The sequence below is a fragment of the Anabrus simplex genome, chromosome 8 (assembly GCF_040414725.1).
Source record: "Anabrus simplex isolate iqAnaSimp1 chromosome 8, ASM4041472v1, whole genome shotgun sequence".
Classification (NCBI taxonomy): Eukaryota; Metazoa; Arthropoda; class Insecta; order Orthoptera; family Tettigoniidae; genus Anabrus; species Anabrus simplex.
In genome coordinates, this window is record NC_090272.1 from 2,141,943 (window position 1) to 2,157,641 (window position 15,699).

Here is a 15,699-nt window from a genome sequence, read left to right on the forward strand (position 1 = left end):
AGAGAAAGGTGTAATTATATAGGAGTATTTTTAGATCTGGAAAAAGGAATATAACTCAGTTCTAAGGTCGGTCATCAGGAAGAGTCTAGAAAGACTATGAGTACCCGAATACCTCATTGGCAAGGTTCAAATACACTCACTGACAGAGCAAATGCAACACCAAGAAGGAGTGGTCAGAACTTTATGCCAATTGCAGGGTAGACTGACGTCACTGAGGTATGCTCATGATGTGAAATGCGCCGCTGTGCTGCGCACGTAGCGAACGATAAATGGGACACGGCGTTGGCGAATGGCCCACTTCGTACCGTGATTTCTCAGCCGACAGTCATTGTAGAACGTGTTGTCGTGTGCCACAGGACACGTGTATAGCTAAGAATGCCAGGCCGCCGTCAACGGAGGCATTTCCAGCAGACAGACGACTTTACGAGGGGTATGGTGATCGGGCTGAGAAGGGCAGGTTGGTCGCTTCGTCAAATCGCAGCCGATACCCATAGGGATGTGTCCACGGTGCAGCGCCTGTGGCGAAGATGGTTGGCGCAGGGACATGTGGCACGTGCTAGGGGTCCAGGCGCAGCCCGAGTGACGTCAGCACGCGAGGATCGGCACATCCGCCGCCAAGCGGTGGCAGCCCCGCACGCCACGTCAACCGCCATTCTTCAGCATGTGCAAGACACCCTGGCTTTTCCAATATCGACCAGAACAATTTCCCGTCGATTGGTTGAAGGAGGCCTGCACTCCCGGCGTCCGCTCAGAAGACTACCATTGACTCCACAGCATAGACGTGCACGCCTGGCATGGTGCCGGGCTAGAGCGACTTGGATGAGGGAATGGCGGAACGTCGTGTTCTCCGATGAGTCACGCTTCTGTTCTGTCAGTGATAGTCACCGCAGACGAGTGTGGCGTCGGCGTGGAGAAAGGTCAAATCCAGCAGTAACTGTGGAGCGCCCTACCGCTAGACAACGCGGCATCATGGTTTGGGGCGCTATTGCGTATGATTCCACGTCACCTCTAGTGCGTATTCAAGGCACGTTAAATGCCCACCGCTACGTGCAGCATGTGCTGCGGCCGGTGGCACTCCCGTACCTTCAGGGGCTGCCCAATGCTCTGTTTCAGCAGGATAATGCCCGCCCACACACTGCTCGCATCTCCCAACAGGCTCTACGAGGTGTACAGATGCTTCCGTGGCCAGCGTACTCTCCGGATCTCTCACCAATCGAACACGTGTGGGATCTCATTGGACGCCGTTTGCAAACTCTGCCCCAGCCTCGTACGGACGACCAACTGTGGCAAATGGTTGACAGAGAATGGAGAACTATCCCTCAGGACACCATCCGCACTCTTATTGACTCTGTACCTCGACGTGTTTCTGCGTGCATCGCCGCTCGCGGTGGTCCTACATCCTACTGAGTCGATGCCGTGCGCATTGTGTAACCTGCATATCGGTTTGAAATAAAAATCAATTATTCCTCCGTGCCGTCTCTGTTCTTTCCCGAACTTTCATCCCTTTCGAACCACTCCTTCTTGGTGTTGCATTTGCTCTGTCAGTCAGTGTATGTTACATTGAATTATTTTAAGAGAGGAGAAAAGGATTCTGAAGAACATACGTTTAAACTCCAAGCTTTGTAACGAGAAAAATAAGCCATATCTAATTATACAACGTCAGCCAGGTCGGAAGGAACGAAGATGAAGAAAGCTAAATTCCACGTTAATTCCTGGATGTCTATGGTTTGATTTAAGTGCTCCAATATGGGCGGAAAATATGTAAATAATAAATCCTGCACTGGTGAAGTTTGAGACAACATGGGATGTTCCTGACTGTCCCGGATGTGATCTGAAGGAAGAACATAGTAGGGAGATGGTATTTGCTGGGGTGAAACTGAACAGCCTAGGATTGATAAGTGGGTGCTTAAATTCCACACAAGTTGAAAGAAACCAAATCAAAAACTGTTGCTTTGAAACTAAGTAGCGACGAGACCAGCTGTGTCACATTAAACTAGAAGACTTGTCCAGTATTTCTAATACTTAGGCAGCACAACGACCAGCAAAGGAAGATCAGAACAAGGGAGTCCATGGCTTTGTTAACCAGTTAATATGAGACTCCAAGGAAACGCTTTATAAACAGTGCACTGATGAAGAGAGGTTGTAATTAAGTAATAGTGTGAAGAGTGAAGAGAGGCGGAGGGGAAGACGGTGGTAACGTGTTTGTAGCCTTCTCCATCTACGTTTTCGTCATTCCTAAATAGCTGTGGAAATTTTTGTCCCCTAATTAATTCCCAAACTATCTTCTGCCAATCATTTCCTACGTTTCTAGGAGTTATGTAATTAATTTAATATCTTCCCCGGCTGGAGCGCCAACATTTTACGTTTTTGTTCTTCAGCACTGTTCAGTCTATGCTTGGTGGTGCTATCCTTCGGCAGCGGGGATAACTTTGTTGGCTTCTCTCTCCAGATACATTGTAGTATAGATACAGTACATTTAGATAGTGCCGTATCTTGCCTGCTATATTCGTGTGTATCTATTAGACCGTAATACTAATAATAATTTGTCTAAGCATTTAGCTTCGTTGGTAATCTTTGAGTACAGTAGTTCTTGCAAATTTCATTTCTGTTGTGCTTAGTTTAGTGACATACGGTACGGTACCGGTATCGTAATTAGGATACGTCTGAAAGTAGTTTAAAATTACTGTAGTGTACTGTACAGTAGTATACGAGTAATATCCTATTAGAATTTAGTGTGATTATTTTATTATTGTAAAATATTTGTGTAGTACTGGTGTAGTGGAGGTATCCGTAGAAACTCTTACTAAAATACTGTTGTTGTAATTAGAATAGGCTTAATTGCAGTTTGGAATTGTATAGTTCTTGTGTAGGCTATTACTTTCGATATTCAGTAATTAACAACAGTTTTTATCCTGTCAGGGGTTGTAGGATAAAAAAAATAGAGCACGACTAAGTAGTATTGTAGTGTAGTCGTATATCAATTACCTTATTACTATCCCAGACAATATATCCCTCCGTTCATTTATTGTTTGCAAATAAGTTATTTTATTTTTAATTTCATTTTTTCCCCCGTAAAGAATGGCTAAGGAGTGCGAGTGTACTCACTGTGGATGTGGCGAGGCATTGAGGGGTATGAGGGAGGAGTTGGAAAGTTTGAGGGAGATAATTAGGATTCTCACAGAAGACAGGAAGGAAGATAGGACTCCCTCAAACAATGTACAGGTTACAGTAGGTGTACAAGAGGGAGGGGAAGGAAAGGGAGGAGTTGTAGAAGACAGGTGGTCTAATGTTTTAAGGGGAAGGAGATTGCAGGCTAAGGGCTCTATTCAGGATCAGATGGAACCAACCGGAGGGAAAAATATCCTGGATGTGGTGCTGATAAAACCAGATGAGCTCTATAGGAAAACTGAAGTAATAGATGGTAGTAGTATAATTGGACAGTTCTGCCGCACCTCCGCCGCCGCACGCTTCCGCCCGCCTCCTCCTCCGCCGCCGCCTCCGCCTCCGCCGCCCGCGGGAAATTTGAATTTTGGCGGGAAATTTGAATTTTGGCGCGAGATTTGAATTTGTAAACAAAGCCACGTGCTTTTTGACAGCTGTCATCGACAACAACGCATCGCTAACCTCACTGCTGCCATCTTGACGGGCCTAAACCTCACTAGTGCCAACTTAACCTAACTAGCGTGAGGTAAACAAAGCCACGTGTTTTTTGACAGCCACGTGCTTTTTGACAGACAACAACGCATCGCTAACCTCAGTACTGCCATCTTGACGGGCCTAAACCTCAGTAGTGCCAACTTAACCTAACTAGCGCGAGGTAAACAAAGCCACGTGTTTTTTGACAGCCACGTGCTTTTTGACAGATTTGTAAACAAAGCTACGTGCTTTTTGACAGCTGTCATCGAAAACAACGCATCGCTAACCTCAGTACTGCCATCTTGACGGGCCTAAACCTTAGTGGTACCAACTTAACCTAACTAGCATGAGGTAAACAAAGCCACGTGCTTTTTTGACAGCTGTCATCCGCCATCTTTGAGCACTGTGCTGCCCTCTTGCGTCACCTGTCATCGGCAGTGCTGCCATCTTGACGGGCCTAAACCTTAGTGCTACCAACTTAACCTCACTAGCTCGAGATAAACAAATCCACGTGCTTTTTGACAGCCACGTGCTTTTTTGATAGCTGTCATCCGCCATCTTTAATCTATAGAGCACAGTGCTGCCCTCTTTAGCTACTTACCTTTGAAATGTGGTGGCGGATAATTTGAAAAATGCTTTTCGACAAGCAGCCATCTTTAATCCAGAGAGAACAGTGCTACCCTCTATGTGGTGGCGGCAAATTGAAAAATTCCACGTGCTCTTGTTTGAAAACAAACTCACGTGCTTTTTTGACAGCTGTCATCTGCCATCTTTAATCTATAGAGCACAGTGCTGCCCTCTTTAGTTTGAAATGTGGTGGCGGTAAATTCCACGTGCTCTTGTTTGGAAACAAAGCCATGTGCCTTTTTTGACAGCTGTCATCCGCCATCTTTAATCAACAGAGCACCGTGCTGCTATCATGCGGGCAATTTCATCACCTATCACCCGCCATCTTTAATCTACAGAACACCATGCTGCCCTCTTTATGGCTACTACCTTAAGCATGTAGTAGCGGGCAATTTGAAAAGTTCTGTTAGCTATCATCCACCATCTTTAATCAAGAGAGCACCGTGCTGCCACCTTTAGCTAGATACCTTTGAAATGTGGTGGCGGCAAATTGAAAAATTCCACGTGCTCTTGTTTGGAAACAAACTCACGTGCTTTTTTGTCAGCTACCATCCGCCATCTTTAATCAACAGAGCATAGTGCTGCCCTGTTTAGTTTGAAATGTGGTGGCGGCAAATTCTACATGCTCTTGTTTGGTAAACATAGCCACGTGCTTTTTTGACAGCTGTCATCCGCCATCTTTAATCCAGAGAGCACCGTGCTGCCCTCTTTATCGTAGTAGATGTAAATTCGTCACCTGTCATACGCAGTGCTGCTATCTTTAGCTAGATACCTTTGAAATGTGGTGGTGGATAATTTAAAAAGAAAAATTCTTCAGCATTCCTCTCTCGACGCTAATTGCATAAGATGGTGGCTATACATGACTCCTTAAGTGTGCTAACGCAAGATGGCTGCTATACACAGGTTCTTATGAGACGCCCTTGGGATGCTTGCGCAAGATGGCGGTTATACAAGGCTCCTTATGAGACGCCCTAGTGATGCTTGCGCAAGATGGCGGTTGCTCTTATGAGGCGGCTTAAGGGTCCTTGCACAAGATGGCTAGAGACGCCCTAAGGATGCTTGCGCAAGATGGCGGACACAAGATGACGGCTATACACGTCTCCTTATGAGACGCCTTAAGGGTGCTTGCGCAAGATGGCTGCTGCTCTTATCTTAGAGGCTAACACGTCGTGCTAGTTCGATTCATTAAATTTGGGGCTTAAATGCAAAATGTTAAATATCTCGAAAGCGATGCATCGTAGAGCAAAACGGACAAAAAATTTTCTGCCCAGTACCTCGGTTCGCAGTACGAGGAACAAGAAAAACATAGTCTAATGATGAGATCAACGGTTCGGTTCATACTTAGGCCCTTTGGCATTCACTCTGTTTTAGCTTGTATTGAAGTAAGTCTTCGTAACATGATCAGGTCTAGCTATGGTAGAGAGTATAACGTGCCGTGCAGGTTCGATTCATTAAATTTGGGGCTTAAATGCAAAATGTTAAATATCTCGAAAACGGATAAAATTTTTCTACCTGATACCTAGGTTTGCAGTATCAGGAACATGAAAAAAACATAGTCTAATGATGAGATCGACGGTTCGATCCTTACTTAGGCCCTTTGGCATTGGCAGCTATCTAATTCTACAAGATGGTGACTATACATAGCTTCTTATGAGACAGCTTAAGAGCGCTTGCACAAGATGGCTGCTGCTCTTATGAGACGCCCTAGGGGTGCTTGCGGGAGGTAGCAGCGACAAGACGGTGACTATACACAGCTGCTTATGATACGGCCTAGAGGTGCTCACACAAGATGGTGGCTGCTCTGATGAAGAAAGTTAGCTTTGCATCGTGCAGGTATCTTTACAGCACTAAACCTCATACCTTTGAAATATGGTGGCAGGTAATTTGAAAAATTCGACGTGCTTTTCCTTCACAGCAGCTATCTTTAAACAATAGCGGCTATACATAAGCTGTTAAGGCCTCCTCTTATGTCAAGGCATAGCTCTATCGAACAAGTTTAAACCTGCATCGGGATAGCTAGAGTAAGCATGTGCTGCAGTGATGACGTCATTATGCATGTTTAGACTTGCAAATCACTAAAGAAACATAACAAGACTAGAATCGAACACCGCACTCTATGCCGTTAACTTTATCATGTGATCGGAACATTGATTGAAGTGTTTAGAACACTAAATAAGTGATCAAGACTATAATAGAACACTGTACTCGATACAACATGTGTTTAGAACATGTCAGGGGATACCTTTGTTCTAAGAAGATTAGATTACCGCACATTCCTTGGCTAAAGGGCTAATGGGCTAAAGGGCTAATGGGCTAATGGGCTAAAGGACTAAAGGGCTAATGGGCTAATGGGCTAAAGGGCTAGGGCGCCTCTCCTCTCTTTATCCGGGCTTGAGACCGGCTCTACAACTAGAGGCGGAATTTAACACCCTAAGGAAGGGAGAATGTTGGGAAATAATCTATACGAATATAGCTACTCGATCGACTATATACTACAGATGGATGACTTAGGTGAGGGTAAGCTCTTACTTAATAATACCTACACGACGTAATTCATACTCTATTTCAAAAATATCTTCTTTGTACTGTGTGTAACCAGCATCATGATAGGCTCTTAGCAGTTGTAAACGTTTTACGAGTACGTTGGGGTCTTTACAGTAGCTTATATCTACATAGGGTAACAGAGGCTTGTTGTGAACTTTGAGTCTATATGCAGACAGTTGATGTGCAGGGACTTGTTTTGATGTAATACGTGCTTCAGCAGTAGCGTTTCTAGGTACAAACATAACTTGTTTCGATAGCGATGAAGCGTTGAAATTTCCTTCTTCTTTACCTTGCATCTCTTCTTGGGATGTTTGCACTTCGACAGAACGTGTAGTAGGCTTAGGAAATGAAGTAAAATCATCAAGCTGTAATGGCAATGAATTTTCTTCTTCTACTTTCCCTTTACTACTGTTTTGATCAACATCATTATCCTTATTATCATAATCATGATCTTGCCTCTCTTTATCTTGAAGTTTGTGCTCAGTAACAGAACTTGCAGCAGGCCTAGACAGCAAGGGAGAATTAAAAATCTCTCGCAGAGGTGTACTTTTTAAACATAAATCAGTGTTCGCTGGAATATGGTTGAGCTCTTTGTATTTTGTTCCCGATGAAGCTACATTACACGCGGCTTCATGACGTTGAGCGTTGTATGCGTTCTTGAACTCTCTTCTACAATGTTTGCATTGAAAAATCGTCCTACATGATATCTCATGACGTCTCCTGTGATAGCTTCGGGAAAATGCTTTTCCACACTCTTCGCAAATATACCTAGAAATAGGTTTATCCATGACGGACTTTTATCTTCTGCTAACAGATTCTTCTTTAAATCTACTCGACATTTGTTACTCTCTACTTCGATGATGCGAACAGCTTAGCGATTAATAGTAAACTAACACAAAAGCGTATAACCAAGGTAGCAACAGTAAGGTTTAAGCCCATCAAGATGGCAAGAGTGAGGTTAGCGACGTTCTGCTGTTGGATTTTAAATTCCGCGCTGTAACATGCATAAGGTGGCAGCCTTGAGGTTTACTGCCGTAAAGATGGCAGCAGTGAGGTTAGCGGCTCTCTATTGTCCTTCAAAGTGAGGTTAGGGTTCGTCAAGAAGACAGCTGTCAAAAAAGCACGTGGCTATGTTTACCAAACAAGAGCACGTGGTCGTGACGTCACGGTCACGTAGTATGCTGCTTCAGCATGCAATGTTCAATGTCTACACCTACGTAGTAAACACTCTGCTATGTTCACAAAATGTTTACTCACAACTATTTTTTATGCTTTAAGTTCGTGCACATAGGTTATGTTAAGATAGCAGCACACGTACAAGCGATGGTCACGTGCTCTAGTAGAAGATGCATGCATTATCAAAAGGTGATACGTACACGCTTTTGAACCTTGCTATCCTTACTGCTACTATGTTCGCAAGATTTTCAAAGATCGCTATTCTTTGTGCTTTAAGTTCGTTCGCATAGGTCATGCTAAAGTAGCAGAGCAAACACATGCGAACGTTGTACATTCTAGCGGAATGTGTTTAGTACGATAGTTGATGCATGCAAAATCGATAGGTGTTGTGTACACGCTTTGAAACTTAACTATTCTTCGTGCTTTAAATCCGTGCACATAGGTTATGCTAAGATAGCAGCACACTCTAGCGGGAGAAGTTTAGTACTCTAGTTGATGCATGTATAATCGATAGGCAATGCGTACACGCTTTTAAAACATTGCTATTCTTACTGCTGCTGCTATGTTCACAAGATTTTTATACATCGCTATTCTTTATGCTTTAAGTTCATGCGTATAAGTTATACTAAGTTAGCAGCATACTTATAAGGTTGTTGCACGCTCTAGTGGAAAAGTTTAGTAAGAAAGACGATGCATGCAAAATCGATAGGTGATGTGTACACGCTTTGAACTTGGGTATTTTTTGTGCTTTAACTTCGTGCACATAGGTTATGTTAAGATTGCAGCACACACAAGCGATGATCGCACGCTGTTGTGGCAGAAGTTTAGTACAAGAGTTAATGCGTGCATAATTGACTGGTGTTGTGTACACGCTATTCTTTGTGCTTTAAGTCCACGCACATAGGTAGCAGCACACAATTGCGAACGTTGTACACTCTAGCGGTAGAAGTTTAGTACGATAGTCGATGCATGCAAAATTGATAGGTGATGTGTACACGCTTTAAAGCATAGCTATTCTTTGTGCTTTAACTTTATACACATACGTTAGCAATACACATATGCGATCGTTGTACACTCTGGCGGTAAAAAATAGTCGATGCATGCAAAATCAATAGGTGATGTGTACACGCTGTTAAACATCGTTATTTTTGTGCTTTAAGTTCGTGCGTATAGGCTATGCTAAGATAGGAGTACAATCTAGCGGAAGAAGTTCAGGGTGATCTGTACACGCTTTGAAACATGATTATTCTTTGTACTTTAAGTTCATGCACATAGGTTATGCTAAGATAGCAGCACAATCTAGAGGAAGAAGTTTAGTACGAGAGTCGATGCTTGCAAAATCGATAAGTAATATGTACACGCTTTGAAACATGGCTATTCTTTGTACTTTAAGTTCATGGGTATAGGTTATGCTAAGATAGCAGCGCAATCTAGCGCAAGAAGTTTAGTACGAGACTCGATGAATGCGAAATCGATAGGTGTTGTGTACACGCTTTGAAACATAGCTATTCTTTGTACTTTAAGTTCATGCTAAGATACCAGCACAATCTACCTGAAGAAGTTCAGTACGAGATTCGATACATGCAAAATCGATAGTTGATGCGTACACGCTTTGAAACATGACTATTCATTGTACTTTAAGGTCATGCGTATAGGTTATGCTAAGATAGCAGCACGATCTAGCGGAAGAAGTTTAGTACGAGAGTCGATGCATGTAATATCGATAGGTGATGTCTACACGCTTTAAAACATGGCTATTCATACTGCTGCTCTGTTCCTAAGATTTTGAAACATAGCTAATCCTAATGCTGCTCTTAACGACGTAGAGCTAAGGATTGATGAAGTGACCGTGACGTCACGACCACGTGCTCTTGTTTGGTAAACATAGCCACGTGCTTTTTTGACAGCTGTCTTCTTGACGAACCCTAACCTCACTTTGAAGGACAATAGAGCGCCGCTAACCTCACTGCTGCCATCTTTACGGCAGTAAACCTCAAGGCTGCCACCTTATGCATGTTACAGCGCGGAATTTAAAATCCAACAGCAGAACGTCGCTAACCTCACTCTTGCCATCTTGATGGGCTTAAACCTTACTGTTGCTACCTTGGTTATACGCTTTTGTGTTAGTTTACTATTAATCGCTAAGCTGTTCGCATCATCGAAGTAGAGAGTAACAAATGTCGAGTAGATTTAAAGAAGAATCTGTTAGCAGAAGATAAAAGTCCGTCATGGAAAAACCTATTTCTAGGTATATTTGCGAAGAGTGTGGAAAAGCATTTTCCCGAAGCTATCACAGGAGACGTCATGAGATATCATGTAGGACGATTTTTCAATGCAAACATTGTAGAAGAGAGTTCAAGAACGCATACAACGCTCAACGTCATGAAGCCGCGTGTAATGTAGCTTCATCGGGAACAAAATACAAAGAGCTCAACCATATTCCAGCGAACACTGATTTATGTTTAAAAAGTACACCTCTGCGAGAGATTTTTAATTCTCCCTTGCTGTCTAGGCCTGCTGCAAGTTCTGTTACTGAGCACAAACTTCAAGATAAAGAGAGGCAAGATCATGATTATGATAATAAGGATAATGATGTTGATCAAAACAGTAGTAAAGGGAAAGTAGAAGAAGAAAATTCATTGCCATTACAGCTTGATAATTTTACTTCATTTCCTAAGCCTACTACACGTTCTGTCGAAGTGCAAACATCCCAAGAAGAGATGCAAGGTAAAGAAGAAGGAAATTTCAACGCTTCATCGCTATCGAAACAAGTTATGTTTGTACCTAGAAACGCTACTGCTGAAGCACGTATTACATCAAAACAAGTCCCTGCACATCAACTGTCTGCATATAGACTCAAAGTTCACAACAAGCCTCTGTTACCCTATGTAGATATAAGCTACTGTAAAGACCCCAACGTACTCGTAAAACGTTTACAACTGCTAAGAGCCTATCATGATGCTGGTTACACACAGTACAAAGAAGATATTTTTGAAATAGAGTATGAATTACGTCGTGTAGGTATTATTAAGTAAGAGCTTACCCTCACCTAAGTCATCCATCTGTAGTATATAGTCGATCGAGTAGCTATATTCGTATAGATTATTTCCCAACATTCTCCCTTCCTTAGGGTGTTAAATTCCGCCTCTAGTTGTAGAGCCGGTCTCAAGCCCGGATAAAGAGAGGAGAGGCGCCCTAGCCCTTTAGCCCATTAGCCCATTAGCCCTTTAGTCCTTTAGCCCATTAGCCCATTAGCCCTTTAGCCCATTAGCCCTTTAGCCAAGGAATGTGCGGTAATCTAATCTTCTTAGAACAAAGGTATCCCCTGACATGTTCTAAACACATGTTGTATCGAGTACAGTGTTCTATTATAGTCTTGATCACTTATTTAGTGTTCTAAACACTTCAATCAATGTTCCGATCACATGATAAAGTTAACGGCATAGAGTGCGGTGTTCGATTCTAGTCTTGTTATGTTTCTTTAGTGATTTGCAAGTCTAAACATGCATAATGACGTCATCACTGCAGCACATGCTTACTCTAGCTATCCCGATGCAGGTTTAAACTTGTTCGATAGAGCTATGCCTTGACATAAGAGGAGGCCTTAACAGCTTATGTATAGCCGCTATTGTTTAAAGATAGCTGCTGTGAAGAAAAAGCACGTCGAATTTTTCAAATTACATGCCACCACATTTCAAAGGTATGAGGTTTAGTGCTGTAAAGATACCTGCACGATGCAAAGCTAACTTTCTTCATCAGAGCAGCCACCATCTTGTGTGAGCACCTCTAGGCCGTATCATAAGCAGCTGTGTATAGTCACCGTCTTGTCGCTGCTACCTCCCGCAAGCACCCCTAGGGCGTCTCATAAGAGCAGCAGCCATCTTGTGCAAGCGCTCTTAAGCTGTCTCATAAGAAGCTATGTATAGTCACCATCTTGTAGAATTAGATAGCTGCCAATGCCAAAGGGCCTAAGTAAGGATCGAACCGTCGATCTCATCATTAGACTATGTTTTTTTCATGTTCCTGATACTGCAAACCTAGGTATCAGGTAGAAAAATTTTATCCGTTTTCGAGATATTTAACATTTTGCATTTAAGCCCCAAATTTAATGAATCGAACCTGCACGGCACGTTATACTCTCTACCATAGCTAGACCTGATCATGTTACGAAGACTTACTTCAATACAAGCTAAAACAGAGTGAATGCCAAAGGGCCTAAGTAGGAACCGAACCGTTGATCTCATCATTAGACTATGTTTTTCTTGTTCCTCGTACTGCGAACCGAGGTACTGGGCAGAAAATTTTTTGTCCGTTTTGCTCTACGATGCATCGCTTTCGAGATATTTAACATTTTGCATTTAAGCCCCAAATTTAATGAATCGAACTAGCACGACGTGTTAGCCTCTAAGATAAGAGCAGCAGCCATCTTGCGCAAGCACCCTTAAGGCGTCTGATAAGGAGTTGTGTATAGCCGCCATCTTGTGTCCGCCATCTTGCGCAAGCATCCTTAGGGCGTCTCAAGCCATCTTGTGCAAGGACCCTTAAGCCGTCCCATAAGAGCAGCCGCTATCTTGCGCAAGCATCCCTAGGGTATCTCATAAGGAGCCATGTATAACTACCATCTTGCGCAAGCATCCCAAGGGCGTCTCATAAGAACCTGTGTATAGCAGCCATCTTGCGTAAGCACCCTTAAGTAGTCATGTATAGCCGCCATCTTATGCAATTAGCGTCGAGAGAGGGCTGCTGTAGAATTTTCCTTTTTAAATTATCCGCCACCACTTTTCAAAGGTATCTAGCTAAAGATGGCAGCACTGCGGATGACAGGTGACGAATTTACATCTACTACGATAAAGAGGGCAGCACGGTGCTCTCTGTATTAAAGATGGCGGATGACAGCTGTCAAAAAAGCACATGACCATGTTTACCAAACAAGAGCACGTAGAATTTGCCGCCATCACATTTCAAACTAAAGAGGGCAGCACTATGCTCTATTGATTAAAGATGGCGGATGGTAGCTGTCGAAAAAGCACGTGAGTTTGTTTCCAAACAAGAGCACGTGGAATTTTTCAATTTGCCGCCACCACATTTCAAAGGTATCTAGCTAAAGATGGCAGCACGGTGCTCTCTTGATTAAAGATGGCGGATGATAGCTAACAGAACTTTTCAAATTGCCCGCTACTACGTGCTTAAGGTAGTAGCCATAAAGAGGGCAGCACGGTGTTCTGTGGATTAATGATGGCGGATGACAGGTGATGAAATTGCCCGCATGATAGTAGCACAGTGCTCTGTTGATTAAAGATGGCGGATGACAGCTGCACATGGCTTTGTTTCCAAACAAGAGCACGTGGAATTTACCACCACCACATTTCAAACTAAAGAGGTCAGCACTGTGCTCAAAGATGGCAGATGACAGCTGTCAAAAAAGCACGTGAGTTTGTTTTCAAACAAGAGCACGTGGAATTTTTCAATTTGCCGCCACCACATAGAGGGCAGCACTGTTCTCTCTGGATTAAAGATGGCTGCTTGTCGAAAAGCATTTTTCAAATTATCCGCCACCACATTTCAAAGGTAAGTAGCTAAAGAGGGCAGCACTGTGCTCTATAGATTAAAGATGGCGGATGACAGCTATCAAAAAAGCACGTGGCTGTCAAAAAGCACGTGGATTTGTTTATCTCGAGCTAGTGAGGTTAAGTTGGTAGCACTAAGGTTTAGGTCCGTCAAGATGGCAGCACTGCCGATGACAGGTGACGAAAGAGGGCAGCACGGTGCTCTGTAGTTTAAAGATGGTGGATGACAGCTGTCAAAGAAGCACGTGGCGGTCAAAATGCACGTGGCTTTGTTTATCTCGCGCTAGTTAGGTTAAGTTTGTACTACTGAGGTTTAGGCCCGTCAAGATGGTAGTACTGAGGTTAGCGATGCGTTGTTGGCTGTCAAAAAGCACGTGGCTTTGTTTACAAATCTGTCAAAAAGCACGTGGCTGTCAAAAAGCACGTGGCTTTGTTTACCTCATGCTAGTTAGGTTAAGTTGGCACTACTGAGGTTTAGGCCCGTCAAGATGGTAGTACTGAGGTTTGCGATGCGTTGTTGTCGATGACAGCTGTCAAAAAGCACGTGGCTTTGTTTACAAATCTGTCAAAAAGCACGTGGCTGTCAAAAAGCACGTGGCTTTGTTTACCTCATGCTAGTGAGGTTAAGTTGGTACCACTAAGGTTTAGGCCCGTCAAGATGGCAGTACTGTGGTTAGCGATGCGTTGTTTTCTGTCAAAAAGCACGTGGCTGTCAAAAAACACGTGGCTTTGTTTTCCTCACGCTAGTTAGGTTAAGTTGGCACTAGTGAGGTTTAGGCCCGTCAAGATGGCAGCAGTGATGTTAGCGATGCGTTGTTGTCGATGACAGCTGTCAAAAAGCACGTGGCTTTGTTTACAAATTCAAATCTCCCGCCAAAATTCAAATTTCCCGCCAAAATTCAAATTTCCCACCAAAATTCAAATTTCCCGCCAAAATTCAAATTTCCCGCGGGCGGCGGCGGAGGAGGCGGCGGAGGAGGAGGCGTGCGGCGGCGGAGGTGCGGCAGAACTGTCCCATTTTACTACTGATGGTATTAGTGATCATGAAGCTGTTTTTGTGGTAGTTAAAAATAAATGTGATAGAAAGGAAGGTCTTAAAAGTAGGACTGTTAGGCAGTACCATATGGCTGATAAAGCAGGCATGAGGCAGTTTCTAAAAAGTAACTATGATCGGTGGAAAACGGTAAATAAAAATGTAAACAGACTCTGGGATGGGTTTAAAGAAATTGTTGAGGAATGCGAAAACAGGTTTGTACCATTAAGGGTGGTAAGGAATGGTAAAGACCCACCTTATTATAATAGAGAAATAAAGAGACTAAGAAGGAGGTGCAGGCAGGAAAGAAATAGAGTTAGAAACGGCTGTGGAAGTAAGGAGAAATTGAACGAACTTACTAGAAAATTGAATCTAGCAAAGAAGGCAGCTAAGGATAACATGATGGCAAGCATAACCATAACGGTATAAGTAACATTTTGGTCATTCAGAGAAAAAGACATTTAAACATCTTCAACACTCATATAAAGCATGGTATTTGTAGTTATACCACCCATCACTAGAGCGCAGAATATTACAGCTATCACTTGTATCCCCTGGTTGGTGAAAGGATACATCCTCCTGGAGTTACATCCTGCACTTAACTCATTTTTTAAAGAAATGTCACTTATACCGTTATGGTTTTCACCCATGGCAGTCATACGAATTTTAGTGAAAAATGGAAGGGTATGTTTAGATATTTTAAGGCAGAAACAGGTTCCAAGAAGGACATTCCAGGAATAATTAATGAACAAGGGGAGTGTGTATGTGATGATCTTCAAAAGGCAGAAGTATTCAGTCAGCAGTATGTAAAGATTGTTGGTTACAAGGATGATGTCTAGATAGAGGAGGAGACTAAGGCCAAAGAAGTAATAAAATTTACGTATGATAACAATGACATTTACAATAAGATACAAAAGTTGAAAACTAGAAAAGCGGCTGGAATTGATCAGATTTCTGGGGATATACTAAAGACAATGGATTGGGATATAGTACCATATCTGAAGTACTTATTTGATTATTGTTTGGTCGGAGGAGCTATACCAGATGAATGGAGAGTTGCTATTGTAGCCCCGGTGTATAAAGGAAAGGGTGATAGACTTAAAGCTGAAAATTACA

The 15,699-nt window shown here is 43.0% G+C and overlaps 1 protein-coding gene across 1 annotated transcript in view; it reads right to left on the bottom strand.

Annotated features, from left to right (window-relative positions):
• LOC136878949 (lysosomal alpha-mannosidase) overlaps positions 1-15,699 on the bottom strand; it is a 344,628-nt gene that overhangs the window by 80,860 nt on the left and 248,069 nt on the right. The window lies entirely within an intron of this gene.